The following is a 12,070-nucleotide window of genomic DNA, read 5'->3' as shown; positions in this document are numbered from 1 at the left end:
TATTGTTTTGCATTTGCTATTCACTCACGAAGAGTCATATGTACAACTTTATATACCATATACATATATTCCCCTAATTTGTTGCCACTTTATTACACCAGCCAACCCACAACGGAATACCGCATGCCACACACTGTGTGTTGATTAAATACACCAATCAGCAAGGTATTTAAATATTCATCCAGCCATACTAATCGTCCGTTCATCTGTTAATTGACAGTTCTATGCGCCGACATTCATGTCATTCCTAGCATACATTTCTGACACACTTTCTTTGGAGCCTACCTCACCACCCTCTATGACTTTCTGATGGTAAATATATGGGCTTCTATGTATATCCATATATACATTTGTGTATATATATGTATATATTTATATGCCTTACTTTCTCATTTGTTTATAATTTATATTAATGTTAAACACACAGCTTAGAAACATAAGTATATACATACATAYGTATGAGTACATATGTATATGCAGTGATACTTTGGGGCTTCATACTCCGCAGTTAATAATAGAATGCAGCAGCTCATAAAGTGAATTCTTTAGGTCGCCTATTTATAGGCAACTCGAAAGGAATCAACATATGTTGCGCGCCCAACGTCATCTATTAAAGAGGGATTCTTACACTTTTATACATTCTTGTTCGTAAATTTATTTCTGTTAAAAACACAGGTTGTTGTTGCAATATTTAATAGAGAACAGAAGAGTACTTACGTACCCTGTAGGTAAAAAAGTTTGAAATAGAAGATGAAATATATTAAAAGAAATAGTGTTATAATCACAGAAAACAATAGTTTAGTGAGGAATTGAAGGATAATAAGGCAAGTACTGTTAAATACAACAAAATGTGAATCAGTAATCTTTTGTGAAGCCTTTACTAGCACTAACTATTATAATCTCTGACAACGGACAATTACTAGCGAGATCTTTTTGTGAGGAAACAATTTCAGGATAGTTTTCAATAGGAATATTGTCTTATCCGTATTTAATATTTAGGGAAGTTGTGAGATTACGTTAGATTAGTAAGTGTATTTAATAGTAGATTCTCGAAATATACAGATCACGTTTAGACAAAAACTAACTCATTCGTGAAAGAAAAAAAACTCCTTATTATCCATAGTATTTAATATGCTAAAAATAGATATTAAAATATTTCAGTTAAATTTCTTTATAACACAAGAGAGAAATGTAGTGGGAGAAATGTTAATTGTTTAGATTTATTTAAGACAACTGTCAAAATACATTTTATTGCCTACAAGGGATATACAAAATACATACACGTATAATATTCATCTGTTTGTATTATTTCGTTAATTTCATTTCATCGCAACCTGTTAAAAGGCACAGTATTTTAGATAAGATTTATTGCCATTATTCCTACATAAAAATATTTGTAAAATGTTTAATAATATACAAATTATTTATGATAACTTAATTTTCAAATGATATAGAGTTTCACAAGTTATTAGCTCAAGTATTTATGTTAGATTAATTGATTTAATCAAAGATATATCATCTGTCAATTTTGTTAAGCCGAAAAGGTGTTAGAAGTCATTTTATGGAGAACTAAAAAGCTAAGTTGTATATTTTAGGAAAAATCTTAAAACTGAGATTGCATGGATTTATTGGAATCCTCAAAGTTATTGTTTTTTTATACCCCTTAAAGTCATGCCGAAGGGACCCTACTTGTCAAATGAAGAGAAAGCTGTTATAACGGCGCACAAAGAAAACGGCTTGAGTAATGTGCAAATTGCTTTAAAAATACACAGATCTGGAATTATTAAAGTAGGCAAGAATTATGGCCAGAAGAAAAAAATTAGAGATAACAAAAAGTTACAAAGAGCCAAAAAGGTTAATTTAAAGACCTGTCGAAAAAGGAATTAAAAACGTCCTCTTCAGAAAGTTTTAAACACACCCCAAAACGTTGTTTATAAAAAGCATTCAAAAGCTCCGACACTGACAAAGTGCATATGAAATGGATTTAGTTACTTTTGGCATGAATTGAAAGCAAAGAAGGACACAAGGTTGAGCAAGAACTTTGGTGGTGGAAGTATAAAAATTTGGGCAACCTTTCCTTAGTATGGAAAATTCAGAATATGCTGTGTTCCAACAAAAATTAACAATGAAATCTACATGGAAGTAGAATTAATCTCATTTCTTGAAGACTGTCATCAACAAGAACAAATTTTCCAACAGGATAACGCATCTATCCACGTCTAGCGATATTCTATTCACTGGTTTGAAGATAAATACATAGAATTTATGGTATCGATTTATTAAAATGTAACTTTTTTAATTTTGTCTCTATTTAGTATTATTGAAACATTCGGCTATATAAAATTCGCTCCTGTATATTGTAATATCACTATTATATTAGCAAAAACAGTTGGGCTAAGTTCTGGTGCAACCGAACATTTTATACTCTTTCAAGAATCAAAACGTTTCCCTTTAAGGTGTAAAACCAATCATATAGAGTGAAGTCAGCCGGATGTTCCTGCATCCTGATATTAGTATATAGGGGCTACGCCAAGATTTCGTTGAAATTTATCTATTTTAGGCATAAAGATACACTGGTATGAGTAAAACACGCTCTCTTATTTTCATTGGGATAACTTACATATTGGCCAATATATGCGGTACAAAGTCACCCGGAAGTTGGAAAATCTTTATATTAAGTATATGGAGGTCTATGGATGTATTAGTTCGATTATAAGAGAAATATTATTAATTTCATTTATATAGTATATCACACATTGACCAATATTTTCAATCAAAAATCAACTATAGATACCGGGGTCTAAATATTCGGTACCTAGTGGCTTGAACATTTTTTATTGGATTTAAGCAATTTTTGGTCATAAGGTAGAACACACTAAAGACATTATTTATGCAAAATTTTAATTGGTATTAGTTACTTCTTGAGTGTGTGCTGGGAACTGAACGAATCAATTAGAATTTAAAATTGTGCTATATGGGAAGGGGGCTTAGTTGTTGTCCGATTTCGTCCATTTTCACAATGTGACATAAGAATGTAAGAAGACGACACGTACTAAATTTTGTCGAAGTCGGTTGGTCGGATCCCGAGAAATATGATTTCACCAAAACGTGGTCAGTGCCACGCACATCGTCCAATTTTCACACCGGCTCCCATTAAACTCTCATAGAATCTCGATAATAAAATTTCTCTGGCGTATTTAGTTATTGATTTGTCTCGTTTTTAGTAGTTTTTAACAGAATCGTTATGGGGGGACGGGACGGTTTGTGTGAGCAAACTGGGTTTTTGTAGTTTACTTAGTTGGTGTGGGAGATATTTACATTAAACTTGTTAGATGGCGGGACCACGCTCTCTTTTTTAAAAAAATTGCCCACAGGATTCTCTTGCTACTGCAATCCCTGTACAAATTACAGCTTCATATTTTAATTTAAAGCTTTTTTTAAGGCACTTAATATGTTTTGGGTTAATGGATATTTGTGGGCGTGGCAGCTGTCTGATTAARCCCGTCTACGAACTCGACTTTTTTTTTTTTGTACTAAGAAATCCAATACCAAGTTCTCCAAGATATATCCGTTAAAGCTTGCACGGACACACAGGCAAACAGACAATCGACTAGAACTCAACTTTTCGCATCCTGATCATTTATATATATATAATCTTATATCTATCTCGCTTAGTTTTAGGTAATACGTACAATGGTTAGGTGATCAAAACTATAATACTGTGCAACAATTGGTTGCAAGAGTATAATAAATGTCAAAGAAAGTTCTTTCGAATGATAATAAACATTCCTCATACAATTTTAAGTTTATTTATTTTTTCTTTAAAAAAGTAGGGAATCTCGAAATGGATCACCCTTTATTAGATTGTGTCAACCTATTTGACTAACGCCACTTGCTTGTTCGGTTCATAGCTTTCACAATTTTTGGGTCAGCCAATGCTGGTTCTTTGTATAGAGTTTACGCGATCATTTGTTGAAATTCTTCTAAGATTTTAGTGCAGTACTCAATCATTATAAAATTCCTTTTCATGCCCACTCATAGTATTTACTATGTAAATGTGCCAGTTTCCTATTAAACCACATGCAAACCACATCAAAGATTATATGCTATAAACTCCTATTACCCATAAAAGATTCAATGGTTGTAAAGCACGCAGTGAAAGCTGTGTAACTTAAGATGACATCATGCGCCAAACAATTACTCGCATGTCATACTCTGCACACAAAAAGTACAAGCGAGGACATTAAAATACCAAGCCGAACCTTACTAGGACAATGTGGTTATCCTTAAAGCACGTCAGCAACTAGTCGCCACAATGGAATGATGTCAGAGGGAGATACCCGAGTAGTAGTGTAGAGAGAGCCCATATGTTAGTATGCGAACGATTTGCATCTCATTCTAAATGTATGTAGGTTATATCACATAAAAAAGCTCCTGCGCGAACCCACATTTAATGCGAAAATTGTGTGCAAAAAAGCAATTTAAATTGCGTTTCATCAAAGCCTAGGTACTACTCCTCAGGGACGCTACTTAGAGAGTATTTGTGCCGGCTTGTCTTCAGTGCCGGCAAATTGGGGTAGGACACAAATATTTGCAAGCGTACAAGCAATGAAAGGAAATTTGATATATGTGAGTATAACCTTATAGGTATATTAATATATTATACATATATACAAATATCATATATTATATACTGCAAAAATGCTTTTTGCCAATTTAAGAAAGTGACATTAGCTTTGTTTACACAATAGTAGCTTGTCAAGAAAGCAGGTCAGCTCCACGAATATATTCATTTTGCATATAGTACAGCTGTATATTAAATTAGTTTTCCGCGAATATATTGATCGAACGCTTTCACATGATTCATACGTATAACTTGTTTTTATTATTATTATTTTACGTTATTTTTGCCTTGTTTGTCTACGACATACATACATATGTTAAGGTCGTTATTGCAGGCTAACTACGACATTTGTAAATAAACAATGTTCGAGCGCACAGTTTGAATAGCTGTGTAGTGCCGGTGCTTGCCAGTGTATAGGCCTTTGGAAAGCACTTTCCATGCATGATTTATGAAATTTCAAATGTCAATCATCGACAAATATTTATTAACAACACATATTAAGATACTACATATAATATGTATTCATGTAAGTACATGTGAAGAAGTGCAGGCATGGAAATTGTATAAATTTTAATTTCGTTAGCGCGAAGTTCTGTAAAGTGCGTGCATATTTCTTTCAATTTTTTTCGCAATTTTTGAGTGTTGATTGTTATGTCTGTTTTCCATTTGTGTGATGATTTCCTTTACTACATACATACATACATGTTTATATACATACACACATACATGCATATATTTGCATGTAATGTTTATTTGTTTCTCTATGAATAGTTTTTCCATACGTTTTAGCAGTGAATTTTCGAAATAGCTTTTTCATATAAAATAACATAAGAACACTTTTTAATGCATTTTAGCGAAATTATGTATAATTTTTGGATAAACTTTCGTAGTTACTATACGGTAAATTTGTTTACGATATTTCAAGAACTATTTTAAAATAATTAAGCAACTTACTATAATATAAAATGGCTACTTAGAGTTATGACAGGCCTCAGATCTTTCACAATCCCTTATATGTTATTTGACATTTATATTCTGTACAAAACTTTGGAAAATTATAACGCCAAATTTTATAATCCGATAATAGATAAAAAAAATATATTCCCAAACCTCAAGTTCAGCAACAAACTTCACCCACATCAGCTTTAAGGCACGTTTCTGACATAATCGATACTTAGGTAGATAAACTCGTTAAATTTGCAACAAAGGTACTCTATTTTGTACCTTGCATTCAAATAAAGTTGGTATTTTTGGCAATGAAATAATAAAAGAAATGTTCCTGTCAATTGGTGATTAATTGACGTTTAAATGTTTTCGTTATGGTAAACTACTTTTTATGATCTCAAGTGAATGGTTCATGGGCATAAATGAGCTACGATGGCCTTGTTGGGCGACAATATTTACTGTGTTATTTTGTCGGGTTAACGAGCAAATGTGAAAACTCGTTAAAAAAATCCAATTGAATATCGTTACAACTCGAACACAAATAAACCGATCACTTTGATTTCAGATCTCAGCCTATTTTGCATCGTTTATTCTATATATTGACACTCCAATTTTTTTATTGTATGAAAAATGTAATTTTGGTGGGTCGAAAACGAAGCAAAAGTCGAAATTTTCTCAAAATCTGCCAGTTTTTAATTACAGTTTTTATTACCGACCGCGGGTCATTTATAGACAATACCTTGCAGTTTAACAATTTGTTTATTTTTAAAAACGGTAAAAAACATATACATATACTGTAACAGTGGATGACTTCTTTGATAACTTTTAAAATAGGGATTAACTCACTAAAAATTATTATTTTCACAATTTGTTGCGTATATTCATCAATTATACATAACCATGTCCTTAAAACAGTTGATGCAGTAGTTTTTGTTACGAAAAGTGATAAAAATCATCTCTTTTTCGGCGGTCATACTACGTATGCCTTTAAAGCCGACACTTTTTGCAGAATTTGCCAAAGAAATGGAAACAGTATCGATATTAATCAATCATCTGTCCTTCTTTAAAAACAAGCACTTCATAGCACTAAAGATGTACCTTTTATTGGCATCAAAGAAATATTATTTAATTCTAATAACATAATTCTGTATATTTATATATATAAATCTTACACCATTACTTTCACATTCCCTTTTAATACTTCTTTCTTTAAATCATAATTTAAACAGCTTTCAAGCTTTTCTATCATTTATATTCCACTAGATATTTTTTGCACACAATAGTTCATTGTTTGTTATAACAACAAAAAAAAAACATTTGCAGGCACACGCACTTTCAAACATAACAGTATTATAATAATTTTTGCACAAATTGTAATAAAATTCCTTTTTTTATTTTTTTACATATGAATGTGTGTACACTATATTGACAAACAGTCTGCGTCTCAGCTGTCGTCTTCGCCACAGCGTCAGCGCGTCAATGAACTTTACACCGGTTTACTTGAAGAACAACTAAAATCAGCAACTCATAAGAAATCGTTGGCAAGCATCGAGAACACCTTTATGCGTTTCTGTGTGTATCTTTTTCTACATGAACATAACAGTAGTTGGTTAATAGCTGCATATTCTGCACAAACAAATGCTGAAATGGTTAAAGAAACTACCCCTATAAAGTTTAACTTACAAAGGTGAAAACGCTTTGCTTTGAAGGCTTATGAAAAAGAGCGACTAAAGCGAACGAATGAATGCAAGATGAATATGCTTTGTTGTTGGTTCACCCCAAAACATATATTCAGTGTGAGCGTAAGACATAAAACGTTGCATACACTTAGGATGACACACACACTTGAGGAAAAATGGATAACGGTAGGCAATAAATTAATGAAATTTTAAATAAATATGAATTTAAATTGTAACTTAACTAAATTTTTATATCTTAAAATATATAAAAATTAAAATAAACACATACAAAACATATATAGAGAACAATTATTCAAAATTGTATTAAAAAAAACCACTAAAATATTACAATTATGAAAAAATTACAAAACTTGTAAAAGTTATTCACATTTTGGTTTAAAAAAAATTGTACAGGACTTTTAACGCCATTGATGTTGTTAATAATGATTATTTAGTTCGATAAAAATGCATTTCAGTTATAGTTTTCAGTGTGCCACGTAAATAGTTTTACCCAAACCAAACATGTTTTGTCCAAAAACCCATTATTATGCATTTATTAAAGCAAAACACCCTTTATTAACTTCTAGCACATATTTCAGCGCCTCATGGCATTCTAACCACTGCGCATGCGTTTACTCATTTTTTACGGAGCATTTGTTCATTTTGTGATGCTCTCTGCACTCTCTTTGAGACTGCTAAACAGTTCGTATTAAAGTATACACCACCTGCTTGAAAGTTTGCAAGCGGACCATGTGATTGGGTTATAATTAAGTTGAGAGTTTAATCAGACGGTCAAGATACCTGCCAATACCCTAGCATCCATTATTCGCGAATCTTAAATCAAACATATATACATGCATATACTAGTATATGTGTATAAGAAGAATCATATTTCTGTTTAGCAAGGACATTTGGCAAACTGAACAAACAAATATTAATGCATTGGAGCTCATTTATTTATGTGAGGTAGAAAGTAGGCTATTATACTCTATATGATTTATCATTTTATTGACTATTAATAATTATTTACTTATGCGAAAATGCAGCGTTCGGTTCGGGAGTGTTCTTTGGTTTTGAGTTCTGATGCGTGCTACAGATACAAATATAAAAAGTCTTATAAAAACTATTTTAAAAAAATATTTTATAAAAGTACATTTTAAAGGAAATTGCATTAAAAATCAGTTTAAACAAAAAGGAAGATTTAAGTTCGGGTATAACGGAACATTTTATACTCTCACAAGACTAAGTGATATACGGGATTTTCGGACACACTTTAATTGGTTATATACAGTTCAAATTTGCAATAATTTCAATTTTTTTGTTATTAGTATAATTTTTTTTTTTTTTTGCATATTTTGAATATATATATGTATATTACATATGTACATATATTCGAGAATATTGTCTGTAAATTTCAAAGTAATCTGGTAAATAGTTTCGGAGTAATGAGCGTATTTGTAAAGTTGTTTCCGAGCGTTTGAAAGTAAGCGGAACCGTAACCCGGAGTAGCAGCTGCGATTTGAAGCGTTTTCTCGAAACGATGTTTTCAAAGTCAGCGGGGAATATTTCGGCGAAACGACTTGACCTATTGACTTGAAAGTTTCACAGGATCTTCTTAGATATTTTTATCAGGTAATGATCGAAGGAATAAAGTTTCTGATCAAAATTTCAATTAAGTCACTTTAAAGTGAAAATTTTTGTGATTTTTTTTTTGTTCTGAAGACGCTATTTTGTATATAATCAAAATTTTTTCGTTTCTTCGATCATTACCTTATTTATCTGTCTAAAAGTTATCCTTTTAGTTTTTTTATTTCTGATAATTTGGATACTTTTTGTGGAGGACAAAACAAACACATTTTTTTCGCACTTACAAGTGGATATAACCCTTTAATGTACATATGTATATTTAAGAATACACACAGAAAAAATCATACCGTGCCGGTGCATATTTTCGAAGTTACACGAAAAATTTTAAAGGTGCTTGGAAATACAAGGCAGGACTTCAAACACGTTTTTCTCAAATTTTTTTTCAAAATCGGTGACCAACATAACTCAAAAACATTTTAGCCATCATTTCACACTGAAGTCCAATCGACAGACATTCTAGTGGACTGGAGTGGAATACCGAAAAAGTCGACTGGCCTTCATCGACTGATTACTATGCCAGTTGTAATCGATTGCACTGCGTGTTTGGTTGTAGTTCCATCCGCGGCCTCCGACGCGCTATTTATTGGAACACTCCCGCAGATCTAAGATAATAATGTCAAATATGAAGAAATCGGCTTACTATAGCATACAAACTTTACTATCGGAATGTAGTGCTGGTATTGAAAACGTATGTATTTGACAATATATCGTTCAGATCGGATTACTATAACAGAAAGCTTCCATACAAACTGGATACATAGTTATTAAAAAAAATGCACCTGTGAAGGGTATATTAACTTCGGTGCAGCCGAAGTTAACATTTTTTCTTGTTAAATCCGTAATACCTTCGAAAATATTAATTGAAATCATAAACTATATTTAAGGTAATTAAATGGATAAAGTATAATGCTGTACATATTGGCTAAAATCGCTGCGAAAATTAGCCATTATTTGTCATAAAAAGTAATTGTCAGAAAATGTTAGTGCAGGACATTCATAAGATACAGACATATACCATCGCGAAGTTTTCTGTAGATCTTTTCAATGTATACAATACTTAGTACATTATTTTGATAAATCTCGTAGGGGTCAGCCTGAGTTTGCAGTGTAAGCGGAAAAATGTGATTATTTACACCACATTAGAACCTCAAAAATAACAGAATTTCTTCCTTTTCAATCACTCTATCTATTTTAAAGATTTAAGCATACATAGGGATATAGGGATAGAGAAACCGACTTTGTTTTATACTATGTAGTGATAGCAACTGAACTAATAAATACGAGCCAATGTCAGCCAGGAGTGAATTATCCCATACGAATTATACGGGGAGTGGTTAATGGTTAAAATGTGATTTTTGGTCAAATAATCGGTCACAAGCGTCGATCGAATGTTGGATTCTGAGCAATTTTTGGTCGTCAGTCAATTTGTGCGGAATAAACCGTGGACACACCTTTCGTAAGTCCAAATGTTCGGTCAAAATGCGATAAATCGATCTTTCGGAGATGTTCAATTCCATTTCCATGAATTTAAATGATGATTTCTGCGTATTTTTGATGAATTCACGCACAGTTTCGATAGAATTTCCGGTTATCACAATTTTTGATTGGACCACATGGTGATCGTCATTTATGTCCACACGACCACTTTGAAAACGTTAAAGTCACTCCGTGCACTCTGCTACGGGATTTACGGGATAGGCAATAATCGCCATAAACTTGTTTCATCAATTGAGACGTTTCAGTAAAAGTTTTACCAACATTAAAACAAAATTTAATGTTTGCCTTTGTTCGAAGCTCATTTTCGCATCGATAACACAAACATACTGACACTTAAAACGTAATAACTTCACTTCTAGTCTATCAAATGTCATGAAATTCTCACTGGGCAATCGATAAAGATAGCAAATTCAAACGCACCAGTCGACATAGATGGCGCCACCAGGGGGCACTAGATTCAAAAAGTCCTGTTTACTTTGGAAAGCACCTTGTATACATCAATATAATCGCACTTTTTCTCAAATTTAATAAACTATAAAAACAACAATTCAATAAATAAATAATTTTCAACATTCACTTTCAAAATTCGCTCATTCAAAACGTCATATGCTACATTAAAAAATAAACACTTCTCGACCGTGTAATAAGCAGCTGACAAATTAAGCTGCTCGTAAAACATAAGTTCAGGCAGATATACTCCGCAGCTGTCAGCAGCCTTTCTAGCACTTAAGACAGCAGATAAAAACAAAAACAAAATGCCATCGAAGAGCGAAAGCATGTCAAGTAAGACAAATTGGCTCAAATTATGTAGTGTCAGTCATTGATGGTCCAAAACATAAATACTTACATATGTAACTTTCATAATTCTTATTTTGATACATATTTACAATGGCTAATACATATATAAACATACTAAGTGCTAAAGAATATTAGCTCACATTTATGGAACTAAAAAAGTGACATATACCTCCTATAAGTATCTAAGTATGTATTCCACTTGCGGCGGACTCAATGTCGCCTTTGCTATTGTTTATCTTTGGCTTTCACTAAGAGCTTTTGGCTAAAAGCCAATGCGGTCAATAGAAAATCTTAACCGGATGAGCTGGAGAGTTTTCGAAATCTCTGTTTTTTTATTTTTGGATTTAGTCGTTCATTGAAAGACCTTCAACATTTTTATCGTGACTTGATTACTTCATAACACGGATTATTTTTTCAATAATAAATTTCTTTTATGTCGAATAATCGCCGTAGGAATACCGCTTGGTCGAATAAAATCTGAAAACCTAAGCTGACTACGGTTTGTTAATTTTAGTCACTGTGTTTAAGTTCAAATCGAAATAAGGTTACTTAAAAAGGAAAACAGATTTTTTATATAGGTTTTCATCTGTCAGTTTGAATGACAAATATACGCTGCAACGATCCGATCACGGTTCCGGCAAATGTGCAGCTCTTGGGAAGATTTATTTGTCTCCAACAAGAAACTCTACCAAATTCCAATTCATTTATAAACAGCTTTTCGAACAGCTCATTATCGATTAGTTTATTTCTTATATCGCATATTTCTAAACTTAAACAACAAAAATAAACACATTTCTATGCACCTGTTGTTGTTGTTGTTTATCACATTATTTTTTCATATAGCAACAATGATAACAATATTTTTTATAAGATTTTTTAT

The 12,070-nt window shown here is 32.2% G+C and overlaps 1 protein-coding gene across 2 annotated transcripts in view; it reads right to left on the bottom strand.

Moving 5' to 3' along the window:
• The window catches only part of LOC108976439, a 45,201-nt gene extending 38,197 nt beyond the window's left edge, over nucleotides 1–7,004 (bottom strand). The window contains exon 1 of one of the 2 annotated variants that reach the window (XM_018945540.1): nucleotides 6,742–7,004. The gene's annotated coding sequence lies outside the window, so the exon portion shown is untranslated. The remainder of the gene's footprint in view (nucleotides 1–6,741) is intronic. The other variant, XM_018945541.1, reaches the window with a different exon arrangement.
• Between the last annotated feature and the right edge of the window lie 5,066 nt (nucleotides 7,005–12,070).

The sequence above is a fragment of the Bactrocera latifrons genome, unplaced genomic scaffold (genome assembly GCF_001853355.1).
Source record: "Bactrocera latifrons isolate USDA-ARS-PBARC rearing strain unplaced genomic scaffold, ASM185335v1 scaffold_76, whole genome shotgun sequence".
In the NCBI taxonomy this organism is placed as follows: domain Eukaryota; kingdom Metazoa; phylum Arthropoda; class Insecta; order Diptera; family Tephritidae; genus Bactrocera; species Bactrocera latifrons.
Note: the sequence above shows the minus strand (reverse complement) of the source record. Positions and strands in the feature narration are given on the sequence as shown.